The sequence below is a fragment of the Mauremys mutica genome, chromosome 7, assembly GCF_020497125.1.
Source record: "Mauremys mutica isolate MM-2020 ecotype Southern chromosome 7, ASM2049712v1, whole genome shotgun sequence".
Classification (NCBI taxonomy): Eukaryota; Metazoa; Chordata; order Testudines; family Geoemydidae; genus Mauremys; species Mauremys mutica.
Genome location: NC_059078.1, coordinates 106,090,559 through 106,105,316, shown reverse-complemented (window position 1 = coordinate 106,105,316; position 14,758 = coordinate 106,090,559). Strand labels below are relative to the sequence as shown.

Sequence of the window (14,758 nt, the reverse complement as noted above, 5' to 3'; positions counted from 1 at the left end):
CTCCAGCTGGCATGAATATGGCACATGTTTATGCATTCTAGATTAGACTAGCAATTGAATGTATTGGTTATGTAGTTTAAAATCCTGTTCTTGTTTCTGACAGGCAGCTTGGAAAAGCTGCTGATTCTTTGTCACCCCTTTTTGTGAATAGTTATTAAAGAACAACAGACAGTTGTCTTTACCGGTCTCTGGCTTCCTAAAACTCCCCATAGACTAATAAATACACTTCAAGGTGAAGAAGAATACTTAATAATTTGGAAGATGTAAATAAAAATCATGTTATTTATTAATATTGCTTCTTTGAAAGCTGCCTTTACTTGTAACTCTGAGTGACATGACAATACACTTATCATCCAGTGCAAAATTAAATATGACAAAGAATGGTAAAATTTGCAGTTGTATGTTGTCAGGAAAGGATATATTTAAATTCTGTAGGTAAGATGGTCAGTAATTTTTAAAAAAGTGAAAAAATTGCATGTATTGTAGAACAGATCGTGATTCTAATTACTCTTGCCATGGAAAAGATATGACCAAATTAAATTAATACATAAGAGACTTGTTTCGTTCAGCTCCTGCAGTAACAACTACTGTTCCTTGAAAGACCTTTCTTTTTACAGATCCCCTTATCTGAAAAGGTTTACTGTGTCTTCATGCAAGTAGTTGTCATGCTTTAGAAAAATCACAAGAAGCAAAAAGTCAGAATTGTCAGTTCAGAAGACACTGGTTGTTCCACTGGGTAAAACTGAGAAAGCGATGCTGGCAAATGATCTTTAGGAGGAGGAAAAAAAGAAAAAAGAAAAAAAGATGGAAACAGCAGCAGAATGAAGATAAAAAGGGTTGCAGGCTTTATTCTCATTGATGGTTGGCAACGGGAAATCTGTTGGAGAAGAATATCTGATAGGTCATCTGTTGTGTAATGAAGAATAGAAGACAGAAGACAAGCTAGGGGAAGCAAGGTGATTCCAAACCTCAGAGGAATGTAAGATCTTATGAGAAAAACATGAAAGCAATACCTTTATAAACTGACCAAATTTAATTTACTATCAACGAGCCTTGTAAGACAGCAAGCTGACAAAATCCATTTATAATGTTATGGGTGAAACTGAAGACGTGCATTTTTCTCTTGTGGAATCATTTTATTATGTATTTGTTTCTTTTTTGTACAGGTCTTCTGATTAAAAATTACCACTAAGATGTCAAATATTTCCTTGTCCTATGATATCCAAGCTTAGTTATCCAATATCTTATCTTGACTATCCATCTTCTTTAGTCAAAAGAAAACGTGTTTTCAAAGGATAAACAAAACCAGATTAATATGCTATCATTTATTATGCGCCATTTCCAGTGAAACATCTATGTTGTGCTGTTGCATATGTTACTTAAGAAATATTGTAGTCGTCAGTGTGTTTGTAGCAATTTTTTAAATACTTGGCCTTTATGATGAGTGAATATAATAGCAAACATATTTGTGATTACAAATGGAAATTCAAGAAGTGGTCTGCATGCAGCATTAGTTTGCTTTTAAATTTCTAACACATTTAAGGATGTCATAATTGGATTCTTTATATCGATAAAAGCACTTGGATTAGCTGTAATAACATTGGATTTGCATTGCACTGTTAGAATGCTTTAAATATTTAAGATCCAATACAAGGTTATGTGTTCTATGACTTGCTGTGCAAAAATGCTAAAGGGACACACATTACTTTTAACAGGTTGATTAAAGTATTTTTAAAAAGACATGTTTTAAATTTTTCCATCTTTTAAAGCATTTGGTATTTCTGAAGCCTGCTTCAAGGTAAATTTTGTCATGTGCTTGCCATTCTACTGTGTAGCCTGCTCAATGCATTGGGGGCCAAGGGAGAGATTTTTCATATTCACAATTTGTACCTTTGAAACACGCTCCTCAAAAATCCTCCTCAAAGCGCCATGTTCCTCTCTGGGTCCATGCACAGAGAGGAATCTGCACCCTCTGAAAGGAGGAATTCTCTGAGATTTGCAGTCTATTTCTGGAGGTGGCAGGGTGGAGGAACTGTCTGAGCGTCTTCAGATTCTCTCCCACATGGGCCTTCAGAGGAAAACAGCACAAATTAATAGAGAGACTGAATTTAACAGAGCCTTATCAATACACTTAGGCTGCATTAATTTGCACTGCTTCCACCTCTGCGCTTTGGAGAGTGGCTAGATTTCTTGGAGCACTTCAAAGGATAGCTCCCACAGGAGTTATGTTCTCCAGTAGTCATCAGGAGACAATGTGGTCTAGCAGTAAGCAATGGAGATAAGGGGCAAGTGTGGGGATATCCCTTACCTGTGGCAGATCCCTGAAATCCACACATCTTGTGGGATCCATGGATTACAGATGTCTTACTTCTGCAGTTGATAGAATTTGAGATGAGGAGACATTCCTCTTCCATGCCCGGTGGAAAAATGAATAGGAAACATGTTGTGTATTTGGTTGTCATGGGTTTTGTTACTATGGCAACTGAGTTAGACTATTATGGGATAGCTCAGCCGGTTTCAACCGGCTGAGTGAGCTCTCTGTGTCTGTAAATAAAATGGAGGTTTTGGTTAGCTGTCTGCTCTCTGGCCTCAAGTGATTGCTTCCTACACCGGCTGCCCCAAGGATATAACAAAACACATATGAGCTAATCCTGTACAGGGGAGAATGGGAACTTCAGTATTTACTCACTGTACTGGACTGAACTAAACTGAAGGGCTAAAACGCCTTTATCTAGGATTTACCTCTGAAAGAAGGTGCAGGGGTTCAATGCAGATCATAAAACTGATAACACACAGCATAGCAAGAGTCTTAGAGCTAAAAATAAAATTAATTATAACTTTTATACAAAATAAGGTAGAGAATTGCCAATACCCATATTTTAATGTTGCAAATATATACTGAACTAAAACGAATTTTTAAAAAAATCAACTATTATGCTTTAATGTGGGATTTTCTTTTGCCAGAATCATTGTTGTGTCAACACAAAAGAAACATGTTTGAACATTTTAATTTTATGTAATCATATTGTGGAGATCTAATATAAAAATGATTTAGGCTAAATGGCTTGGTGATCGTGCTATAATATATATTTTACTTTATCTGCTTTTCCTGCCTTAAAGTAAGAAGATTAAGGATGGGGTTTTTTTGGCTATAAATCAGGATTAAAGTTACATTTTGTAGTTTGAGCCAGCAAAACTTCCAAATTGCTCAGCTCAAATTCTTTACTCTCACTGCACAGGCCAAAATATTAACAGTTATACTTAAAATGTAGATAAATAAAAACAATGAGCCTATAACACCAATATAAAAATCAGAACTTTCTTTTCTTTTGTCTGCATAATATTCCTGCTGTGACAGAAAGAACATGCTTCTTATCTTCATAACAACTGTGTGTTCTCAGTGCTGTTCAGGTCATGTTGTCTTGTTTCACATGTATTTGTATTGAATCAGAGAGCTTCACCTTCACCATACATCTAATAAAATCAGTGCCAAGATGCGCCCATTATTTTTTAAAGGAATGTGATTGTTTTCCTTCCTAAAATTCCAGAGGGCAATGAATTAAAACTGACAACTCAGTATAGAGTGAGAATGAGAAAATAAAATATACAAAACATTGCTAATGATCAGCTCTTGAAAAATTTACCGAACATGTACTACCCAGGGAACTAGAGTCATCAGCTGATGATACAAAAGATGGGGGTATTCCTGGGTAGCGCAGGATGGAGCCCAAGGACCACATTTTCCAATAAAAGTTCTTTAGCAAACTTGTTTGCTAAAACATTTTTTGTAAAAGAAGCAACAACCTTTTAAAAAAGAATGTAATTAAATTCCTAGATACTAATCTCATTAATCAACCATCCTGATGTTTATGTGCCAAGGGAACTCTCATCTCCCGGGGCAAGGTAAATGAGATCCTAATGTTAGGACTGAGGTTTTACCTGTCTTCATCGTAGTTCCTCAGTTATTCCTTTCTACCCCTAGCTACTCCCTGCTCCCCACCAACCTTCACTGTATAACTCTGCATGTGGCATTTCCTTCCCAGTGGAGATGATGGGCTGTTATAGAACGAGGTCTTAAAGTGACACAGGCCTCTATATAGTGCTAAGCACACTGTCAGCACTCACTACATTTTAATAATTAATAGTACCTGGATGACCTCACTGGTGACTACAAGACATTGGATATACTGGATGACAATATATATGCAATCCATTAATTTAACAGAGCTGGGCATATACAATGTGTGGCACTTGAATACTGAAACACTACATTTGCAAACTAAAGGAGATACAAAATGAATTAAACTTCATGCAAACACTCAGGAGGTTTACAAAGAGTCCTATCTCTAAGTCTACTATACCATTCACACAAAGGAATTCAGTAATTCAATGTAATTATCAATGATAATTCTAAAGTAGTTGTGCTACTTCAGGATTTTTCAGATTAAGAATGTAATGAATTACTAATACAAATTCTAATACAAAGTTATTCTTAAATATAATTTGCATTCTGGTTTTGAATATTGTGTTTATTATTAAAGATTTATTTGTTGAAATAGCTTTTCTTGGAGTGAATGGTGTAAAGATACATGTTTGCTGTAAAGTCAAAGTTGTATTAACTAATCATTTTTAAAAAGGTTTCTTTGTTTTTATCATGAAGAGAAATTGATTCCTCAGTGAATGTTTTCTTGCATATCCTAATATTTAATTTTTAATTATCAACAGCTACCTCATCTAGAGATGTGCACCACATATAGCACAAGTGACAATAACTTAAATTTCATAGGTATTAAGTAGATTTTGCAAATCTTGAGCTGTTCTCATTCCTATTGCAGCCCATTATCCTGCAGCAGGCAAGTTGGGCCAAGTTTAATAAGCATGCATAAGTGAGAAAGTCAGGCCTGTTTGCTCATGATTGCACCACTTTCCTGGATTTTCATCCATTTACAATATAAATCCTCCACCTTTTGAACCGTATGCACTTACTCCCTTAATCGTTAACACATACCTTTTTATTTGTTCCCTTTGCATCCCATTAAATCTGTGTGACACTGCACATCTGTATCTCAGCATGCATTTTCTGTAGATCAGCGAGTCATTCAAAAAGAAGAGATGAGTCCCAGATGTTAAAGAAACAAGGTAGCACTTTTTGGATTACAGCTGGGATGAATAAATGCTAAAGGCTTTAAGTTTATTTCACAGACCAGATAAGAAAGTCCATTTAGCCATGAGGAGGTGGTGACACCTTTTTAAAAAAAAATAAAGCTCATCTTTTGAAGGTATTTTGTTAGTTGAGGAGAGGAGTTTTATACAACCATTTACGACTAAATCCCCAGTTGTAATCTCAGGCAATCTCCCTTCAAATTGCTAAATGAAAATGTTCTGTTTAAGTGTTAAGTGTTGTTTAGGCTCTGTCAGCCGGTATCTGTACCCTGGATAGTACTGTTTGTGCCAGCTTCAGAACCGACTTGCTTGGTTCATTCAGATGTTGCTGGGTGCTGAGGAATTCTGCTCACAAACATAATTCCATGCCATCTTACTCTGCTCTTGTTCCCATTCCCTCTTAGCCACCCTTATGTCTAGTAAGAGTTCCTGAGGCACTGAATTGAGTAGTACAGGAAAAAAAATTGTCTGTCCAGCTTTTGACTAGTGAGAGATGAGTGATCAGTAGTGGACTGTGTCACTCTGCATGTCTCTCTAGCCACAGGATTGTCCATAATATCTTGTGGTGGGCCTGTGAAGCAATGCTTTGCTGCCCCTTCTCAGCAAACAGATAGTTCCTGTCATAAGAATATAAGAATAGCCATATTGGGTCAGACCAATGGTCCATCTAGCCCAGTATCCTGTCTTCTGACCGTGTCCTGTGCCAGATGCTTCAGCAGGGATGAACAGAACAGGGCAATTATTGAATGATCCATTTCCTGTCATCCAGTCCCAGCTTCTGTCCATCATGATCACAACATTGTGCACAGGACTGATGCAGGGAATTTGTAGAAATTTATTGGAAGGATTCTTTGGGATAGACCCCAAATTGAACTTTGACTCATTTTATGTATAGTATATGTGAAAACTTCAAAGGTTTCCCAGTTGTTTGAGCTCTTCAATTCTAGATACTGGTTTATGTTTTAAAGGCTATCGTTCCAAGAAATTCACTTAAAACAAAAGCTAGGATTCTCTTTTACATTTCTGGGGAGACTTCAGCTACAGGATACACAGGGGCCAAGTGCTGGCTCACTCGCTGTCTGCTTTAAAGGTAAACAAAGGTTCAAAATAGAAATATGAAGAAGTAAAAACTATCCCTCTCTCTCAAAAAAACCAAAGAAACCCATCCCTCTCTCTCAAAAAAAACCCCAACACTATCCCTCTCTCAAAAAAAAAAAAAAGAAAAAGAAAGTTTTCATCTGAAGTTTTACAGCTTCCGTGTGCTACAATAGAGCTGGTTGAAATTTTTTGATGATTGAAAGATTTCAAGGAATTATTGACATTTTTTAAAATTTCATAAAACAAGTGAAAAATTTCCTGTGAAATTAATCAGTGGGAAGTCAGTGGGAATTTTAGAGAATGCAGGATCAGGCCTTATGTGCCACTACATGTCGCATATAAGCATATATTGCTGATTTCTACTTGTCTTTCCCCTTTCTTGTTGTGTGTGTGTGTTTTGTTTTGTTTTTTAAAACAACTGAACTTCAAAACATATGCTCAAAGACATAACTAAAAGAAACCAGGTAAAACTTCAATATAGGAATTGCACTAGGTCTATGTCTCAGTCTTAAAGCTTGCTAGCAGGACGGTTGTTAGAAAATACAGAAAATGAGGCTTTTTATTTTTTTAAATTCAAGATCTCTCTCAAGCTTTATTAGATTGTGACATTTACAAGAATTAGTGGTAATGGTGCAAATGAGGCTTTGTAGGTAGAAGAGAGACTTCCTCATGAATCATCTCTCTGACTTCAGATCCCTCCCTCCTGTTGTAGGTGGGAATAATGTCTCTCTCACTCTCTCTGGCTAACTAAATTTACAGGCTCATCTTTACAGGATGTGCTATACTGTTAAACAAAACATTTTATCTTCTAGTCAAGACAGATAAGTCATTTTAAAGGATCTCTGAGAGAACATCTAATCTAGAGCTGTGAATTGTGAATCTGATAAACCAGGCAAAACTCATGTTTTGGGCTGTCGGACAAACTGAAACTTGTTGAGATTCAATGACCCTTTAGGTGAAGCTGCAGGAGCTTGAGCCCCGGAAACTTGGGGTGATTCACTAGGTTTCCCATTGCCTGTCTGGGAATCAGCATCAGCTAGAGGGCCTGACTCAGTCCTTCTGTGAAATTGATTTGTGGGAAGGTAGGGAGGGACACTTCGGACTGAGGCATCTATTACAAGGAAAAGCGATTAGTGGTACAAGTTGAAGATAACTTCTTGTCATCTAGCTGTGTGGGTTGTTTTAAGACATTTTTTCTAAATGTTCACTTAGTTGTAAAACAGATAAAGTGCTAGTGGAGCTCTGTGTGCAATAACGGCCTGCATAGCATAACGCCAAGAGAGGGAATCAGGAAAACAATTATGAAAGTATTATTTTCTCAATAGTGGCTTGCTGATAATTTGCAATTGCAATTTAAGCTATTGTCCTGCTAAGAGGTGGCATTTACCCTTTAATACTCATTTTATGTAGGAACAAAACAAACAAAGAAAAACCAAAACCACAAACACCCCCCCCCCCATTTTTGCATTATTTAAGACAACATTAATAATACCACTGAGGTAGCAAAGGCTAGATGTTGCTCTCATATATATACAGAATTGGGTCCTTGCCAGATTCCCGGATCTGAATATACCTGAATGGTTGGTGGTGTTTGACACCCAAACCTGGATTTATGTATATAAATAGCACCTGTCTTTACAGTGGGCTATCTTCAGGCCCCGATCTTGCCAATATTTACTCACAAACTTTTAAGCATGTAAGTAATTCATTGAAGTCAACAGAACTGCTTGCATGCTTGAAGTTAAACATTGCAGGATAAGGACTGAAAACTCCAGTAATTAGAAGTACTCAATAACTACAACCAATACAGTTTTTGTAGCATGAGCCTGCAGATCTACTGTGCACTTGGAGGAAGTCAGTGGGAATTTTAGCGAATGCAGGATCAGGCCTTATGTGCCGCTGCATGTCACATAAAAGCATATGTTGCTGATTTCTACTTGTTCTTCAGCTTTCTTTAGCAGAGGGATTGGAAAGCAGTCTCCTTTTGTGTCACTTTTCCTGGTCCTTACACATTTTTACGCCTGAGACTCCCTGCAGTTAATTGACATATTGGGAAAGCATTTTATTATATCTATCTATCTATATATCATATAGATATATATAATAAAATGCTTTCCCTATATATATATATATATATATATAATTTGTAAATAATATGCAGTGACATATGCTGTGAATCTGACCCCAAAACCAACCATTGCTACTAGGTTCCTTCAAGTATCTCGTCTAGAGCTGTGTGAAATATTCACAATGACATTCAAAACCATCAGAAGCAGAAAATTTTACTTTTAAAGTGATCCAGTTTCACATGCAGAATTAATTTTTTTGCCATTTTCTTTCAGTGAAAAATCTCATTTTTGAAATTTTAAATTTTTAAAAATATAATCTGGCAGAAGATAAATTTTCACTGTGAACATGTGAACATTCAAATTTTACATGGCTCAATGTGGAACATATTATTTAACAAAAAAATTCACAGAGAAAAAAATGTCTTTCCTGGGAACTGGCGAAAACTAACACATCTATATTTGCAGAATATTTTATGCTGTTAACATTGCAGAATTTCACAGAATGCAACCATGTGATTTTAACCTTATGTAACAAAATGAATATTAAAAGGTAAACATAAATACCACTTTTTATTAGCACTGTTGCTTAAATTGGAATGTACAATTATTGCTCACTGTGAAACTTTATTTCTGTGATTTAAAAAAAATCCCTGTGTGTTATACAGACTGTTGTTACATACTGGATTGTATTAGTATCTGCTGACAACAAAATGAAAGTTTAGAAAAGTTATATTTAAAAATGACTCTCCATCAGGTGACAATAACATGCAACTGGAACAATTACCTTGAACTTTGCCATGGATTAATACATTATCTTGATGCTATGGAAAGGATCATAGTTAAATGGGTGAAACATTGCTAAACTACTGAGTAATCGGCATAATAAAAAAAAAGGAAAATGTACTTTTGTCATGGAACACTCCCTGAGAAATCTTTCACTGACAGGATTGTTTAATATTACCATGAAAAGGAACTGATGTTTGCTGAAGATGAAGATACTCTTATTCCATTCTCAACTTTCGTCTCCTGAGAACTAATTTACCAAGACATGCTTTTTTTCTTGCATTTAAGCCCATTGCAAGCACACACTTTACATTAAACATTCTGATCTGTATTAATGATGGTTCTGCTAAAATTTTCATATGTGAATTTATTTTTCCTAGTGATCCCAATTTTCTGTTCAGCTTATATTAGCATATTTAATATGAATAATACAATCCTATTTGTTTCACGCCAAAGTATGTGTCAGCTGTGGCATGAGCACGTGAAAAGTAGATTGAATCTTCCTCCAAGTAGTTTAGTAATCTTTAGAAATGAAAGTTTTTGTATATGTTGCTTAGTAAGCATGGGCCCAGTAGATTGTTTTGCATGGTACTATATAATAGCATGTAATTAAAAGGTTAATTATCTCTCCAATTGTTTGCACATGGGCTGAGCTGGTATCCATGTATTTTATTATGTTCCAGTTGACGTGAAGTGCACGGGAAATCAAAATGTGTAAATTGTTTACTTAAGAGCCACTGCAGCAAATGCTTATTGTTGAGTATAGCACTTTGCTACGACTACTTCTACCACATGTAGTCCCACTGAAGTAATTGGATTTACTAAAGTTCTGACTTCATAGAATCAGAGAAGATTAGGGTTGGAAGAGACCTCAGGAGGTCATCTAGTCCAACCCCCTGGACAAAGAAGGACCAACCCCAACTAACTCATCCCAGTCAGGGCTTTATCAAGCCGTGCCTTAAAAACCGTTAATGATGGAGATGCCACCACCTCCCTAGGTAACCCATTCCAGTGTGTCACCACCCTCTTAATGAAATAGTTTTTCCTAATATCCAACCTAGACCTCCCCCACTGCAACTTGAGACCATTGCTCCTTGTTCTGTCATCTGCCACCACTGAGAACAACTGAACTCCATCTTCTTTGGAACCCCCCTTCAGGTAGTTGAAGGCTGCTATCAAATCCCCCTCAGTCTTCTCTTCTGCAGACTAAATAAGCCTAGTTCCCTCAGCCTCTCCTCATAAGTGATGTGCCCCAGAGGGGAATAATCACTTCCCTCAGTCTGCTGGCAACGCTCCATAAATGCAGCCTAATATACCGTTAGCCTTCTTGGTAACAAGAGCACACTGTTGACTCATATCCAGCTTCTGGGGAAGGGATAGCTCAGTGGTTTGAGCATTGGCCTCCTAAACCCAGGGTTGTGAGTTCAATCCTTGAGGGGGCCACTTAGAGATCTGGGGCAAAAATTGGTCCTGCTAGTGAAGGCAGGGGGTTGGACTCAATGACCTTGCAAGGTCCCTTCCAGTTCTAGGAGATTGGTATATCTCCAATTATTTTTTTTTCTCATCGACTGTAATCCCCAGGTCCTTTTCTGCAGAACTGCCACTTAGCTAGTCAGTCCCCAGTCTGTAGCAGTGCATGAGATTGTTCCTTCCTAAGTGCAGGACTCTGCTCTTGTCCTTGTTGAACCTCATCAGATTTCTTTTGGCCCAATCCTCCAATTTGTCTAGGACACTCTGGACCCTATCCCTACCCTCCAGCATATCTACCTCTCCCCCCAGCTTAGTGTCATCTGCGAATTTGCTGAGGGTGCAATCCATCCCATCGTCCAGCTCATTAATTAAAATGTTGAACAAAACCAGCCCCAGGACTGAGTCGTTGATCACTACCTGTTGAACCCAATGATCTAGCCAGCTTTCTATCCATCTTATAGTCCATTCATCCAATTCATACTTTTTTAAATTGCTGGCAGTTAAACTTCTGTGGGAGATCGTATCAAAAGCTTTGCTAAAGTCAAGGTATATCACGTCCACTACTTTCCCCATATCCACAGAGCCAGTTATCTCATCATAGAAGGCAATCAGGTTGGTCAGGCATGACTTGCCCTTGGTGAATCCATTTTGACTGTTCCTGTTCACTAGGGCTGGTTTTAGGACGCGCGAGGCGTGATTAGAAAGATCTGCTGCCGAAATGCCGCTGAAGACAGCAGCAGCGATTGAGCTGCCGCAAAAGATAGCGGCGGCAATTCGGCAGAAGCTCAATCGGTTGCCGCTGTTTCCAGTGGCACTTTGGTGGAAGGTCCTTCCTCAGCAGCATTTGTCTTCTGGGGCCTTACCTTGCAGGGCCCCTCTTCTGGACACTGTGGGGCCCTCTGAGGCGCGGTGCCCGATTCATGGGAATTGGGGAAATCGGCCTAAAGCTGGCCCTGCTGATCACCTTCTTCTCCTCCAAGTGCTTCAAAATGGATTCCTTGAGGACCTGCTCCATGATTTTTCTGGGGACTGAGGTGAGGCTGACCAATCTGTAATTCCCTAGATTCTCCTTCTTCCCTTTTTAAAAGATGGGCACTCTATTTTCCTTTTTCCAGTCGTCCGGGACCTCCCCTGATTGCCACGAGTTTTCAAAGATAATGGCCAATGGCTCTGCAATCACAGCCAACTCCTTCAGCATCCTTGGATGCACTGAATCTGGCCCCAGCTTACCCCAGCATAAGTGAGAGGAAAACTTGGATCATTGACTTCAGTGGTCTTGTTCTAATGTTACAACCCCCTGAGCTCTTTCAAACAGCTGCCATTTTAAAAAAAAATCCTTCTGCTCCTCCCAAATGTGTAATTCCCACCTGCCTGAGGCCCAAGAGGGGCTAGACTCATACCTGTGTCAGTCATGAACTTAAACACCAAAGTGCTGCAGGGTTTGGCACGGGAGCTTTATATCACTGGGAAGGGAGGATTCCCTCTTCCTAACTGGATCCAGTACTCATTTCTAGATGTGGAAAGGCCCAAGATATCTGGTTTTAAAGTTGTGATATTGTTAGCTATTGAAAAGCTATTTTAGGCCATTTTTAGAGGTTTTTATGACTTTTTGAGTCTGTATAGTTGAACTCCTGGTGTGAGTTGGGCCCTGATTCACTGAGGGTCTGTGTGACATGACTTAAAATCTTATTAATTTCATTGGGACTATTCATGCTTAAAGTTATTGAGAAAAACTTTTGTAAAGATTGTCTGTGGTTTTGTTTAAATTTTGTTTCCAAATTTCCTTGGACTTCCATATGTTTGCAAACTTGAAATTTTGCTGTGAAAATCTGCAACATTTTGTAAGTTTCCATAATTTTGCTGAAAGTGGGCCCAATTTTCGTTGAAATATAATCTTATTTTAGTGAAACTAGGGGGAACAGGTGATGTATTGTGACTCTTAAGATACAGATACACTTTGAGCTCGAGGTCTATTTTCTAGATTCAGTAGATGTATGCATGTGCTAGTTTTGATTGAGTTAGCATGTTAAAAATAAAAAGGTAGCTGCAGCAGAGTGAGTGGTGGGCTGGATTACTCACCCCAAATACAATCCCACTTGGGACACCACAGTGGCAAAACAATCCTGCCACTTGCCGTCATTGTGGCTATGCGTTATTTTTAGTATGCTAGCAGACTCAAAACTAGCGCATGTACATATGCTTGAGCTGGAAATTACATCTCAAATTCAAAGCTCATTGGAATAAAACATCTCTGGCTGCCCCAGTTTATTCGGGTTCAGGATGTGGGGCTATAAAATTGCAATGTAGACATTTGGGCTCATGTCAGCTCACTCAGTATGCTATATGCAGCCCTTTACTCAAGGCTGGTTAAATAACTATCTAGCCCTATTTTGGGTATTGTTTCCACACTGCCTCAGAGGGAAGTGTCATCTACTGAATTATCCACCCCACTTAGCATTGGTTTTATTCTGAAATTTCCATACAAATACTGCCCCAGCCCGCCACGGCCTAGCTAGTGACATCTCAACAGGATCACAGATTAAGGTGCCACGACAGCTATCTAAACTCAATCTGTTCCAGAAGCATTTGCTTTACAATCTTGAGGCCTGATCCTGTAAGGTTCTAAGTACCTCCCATGAGTTCCTCAGCACCTGCTTTTCCCAGGCACTTAGAACCTTGTAGGTATTTAGTACCTCACTGGATTGGACCCTTGCTCATCATCTCGCAGTCCATTTGGAAATTAGTCATGACTCTACAAATATTTAAGTCAACATATTCTGTAAGCAGAGTGTGAAATACCAGGCCTAGTCTCAATCTTGATTATTTACAGATGTTAGGGTTCTCCTGAAGAAATAGTCAGTCTTGACTCATCCTAAAAAATGTTCAACATCTGGGCAAGCATGTTAAAATGTGATATATTTTGGGTAATTAGTGCCACATGGTTTTTTATGCCTTGTATTCAGTGATTTATTTGTTTTTTTTTTCTCTCTAAGAAATATAAGAATTAAGCTGTTTGGTGTCTGAAATGTTGGCTGACTGTACCTTTTAGGCCAGTCTTATGCAGTCTCACTATTGCCAGTTATGTTACTTCTCTGTTTATCAGTGTGTCATTTCACCTTTTTGTTCCAAACAGTTGTTCTACCCACAGAATAGCTCCATTATCTGTGCATTTGTCTGTTTGCTGTAATGAAGACAACTGGATTTGTAATAGACTATTAAATGGTCTATTAAATAATGTAGTTGCTGGAGGGACCTTGGTAATACTGTATGGAGTGGCAGGATAATAATTCTGTGAGTCAAATGTTTCATGGATTTCCTTTCTATTACAGCTGTTTGAAACATTTTCTTGAGTGTTTTCATAAATCTTTCTACTCTCAATTGGCCTAGGGCCAGTGTGGAGCCATTTTTTTTTATTAGAACCTTAGATACTCAGCAAATAAGGCAAGTTCTTTACTGTTAAGTGTGTTAGTCCATTGTTGGGTTTAATGACTTCTGCTATGCAAGATACAGAAAATATTTATACAATTTATATCTTCAAGTCAGCAGGACTGCTATGGGTACCCGCCTGAACCCTCAATATGCCAACATTTTAATGACTGACTTAGAACAACGCTTCCTCAGCTCTCATCCCCTTATGCCTCTACTCTACTTACGCTACATTGATGACATCTTCATCATCTGGACCCATGGGAAGGAGGCCCTTGAGGAATTCCACCAAGATTTCAAAGATTTCCACCCTACCATCAACCTCAGCCTGGACCAGTCCACACAAGAGGTCCACTTCCTAGATGCTACAGTGATAATAAGTTATGGTCACATAAAAACCACCCTATACTGGAAACCTACTGAGCACTATACTTACCTACATGCCTCCAGCTTTCATCCAGACCATGTCACACGATTCATTGTCTACAGCCAAGCTCTTAGATACAACCGCATTTGCTCTGATCCCTCAGACGGAGACAAACACCTACGGAATCTCTATCAAGCGTTCTTAAAACTGCAGTACCCACCTGGTGAAGTGAAGAAACAGACTGACAGAGCCAGAAGGGTACCGAGAAGTCACCTACAACAAAACAGGCCCCAAAAAGAAATTAACAGAATGCCACTAGCTGTCACCTACAGCCCCCAACTAAAACCTCTCCAGCGCATCATCAAGGATCTACAATCTATCC

At 38.5% G+C, this 14,758-nt stretch overlaps 1 long non-coding RNA gene across 1 annotated transcript; it reads right to left on the bottom strand.

Moving 5' to 3' along the window:
• Positions 1 to 736: 736 nt before the first annotated feature.
• LOC123375159 lies at positions 737 to 2,412 on the bottom strand. Its single transcript, XR_006581324.1, has 3 exons — positions 2,309 to 2,412; positions 1,891 to 2,068; positions 737 to 877 (listed from the first exon to the last, which is right to left on the bottom strand). It is a non-coding gene; the product is annotated as an uncharacterized LOC123375159 (long non-coding RNA).
• Between the last annotated feature and the right edge of the window lie 12,346 nt (positions 2,413 to 14,758).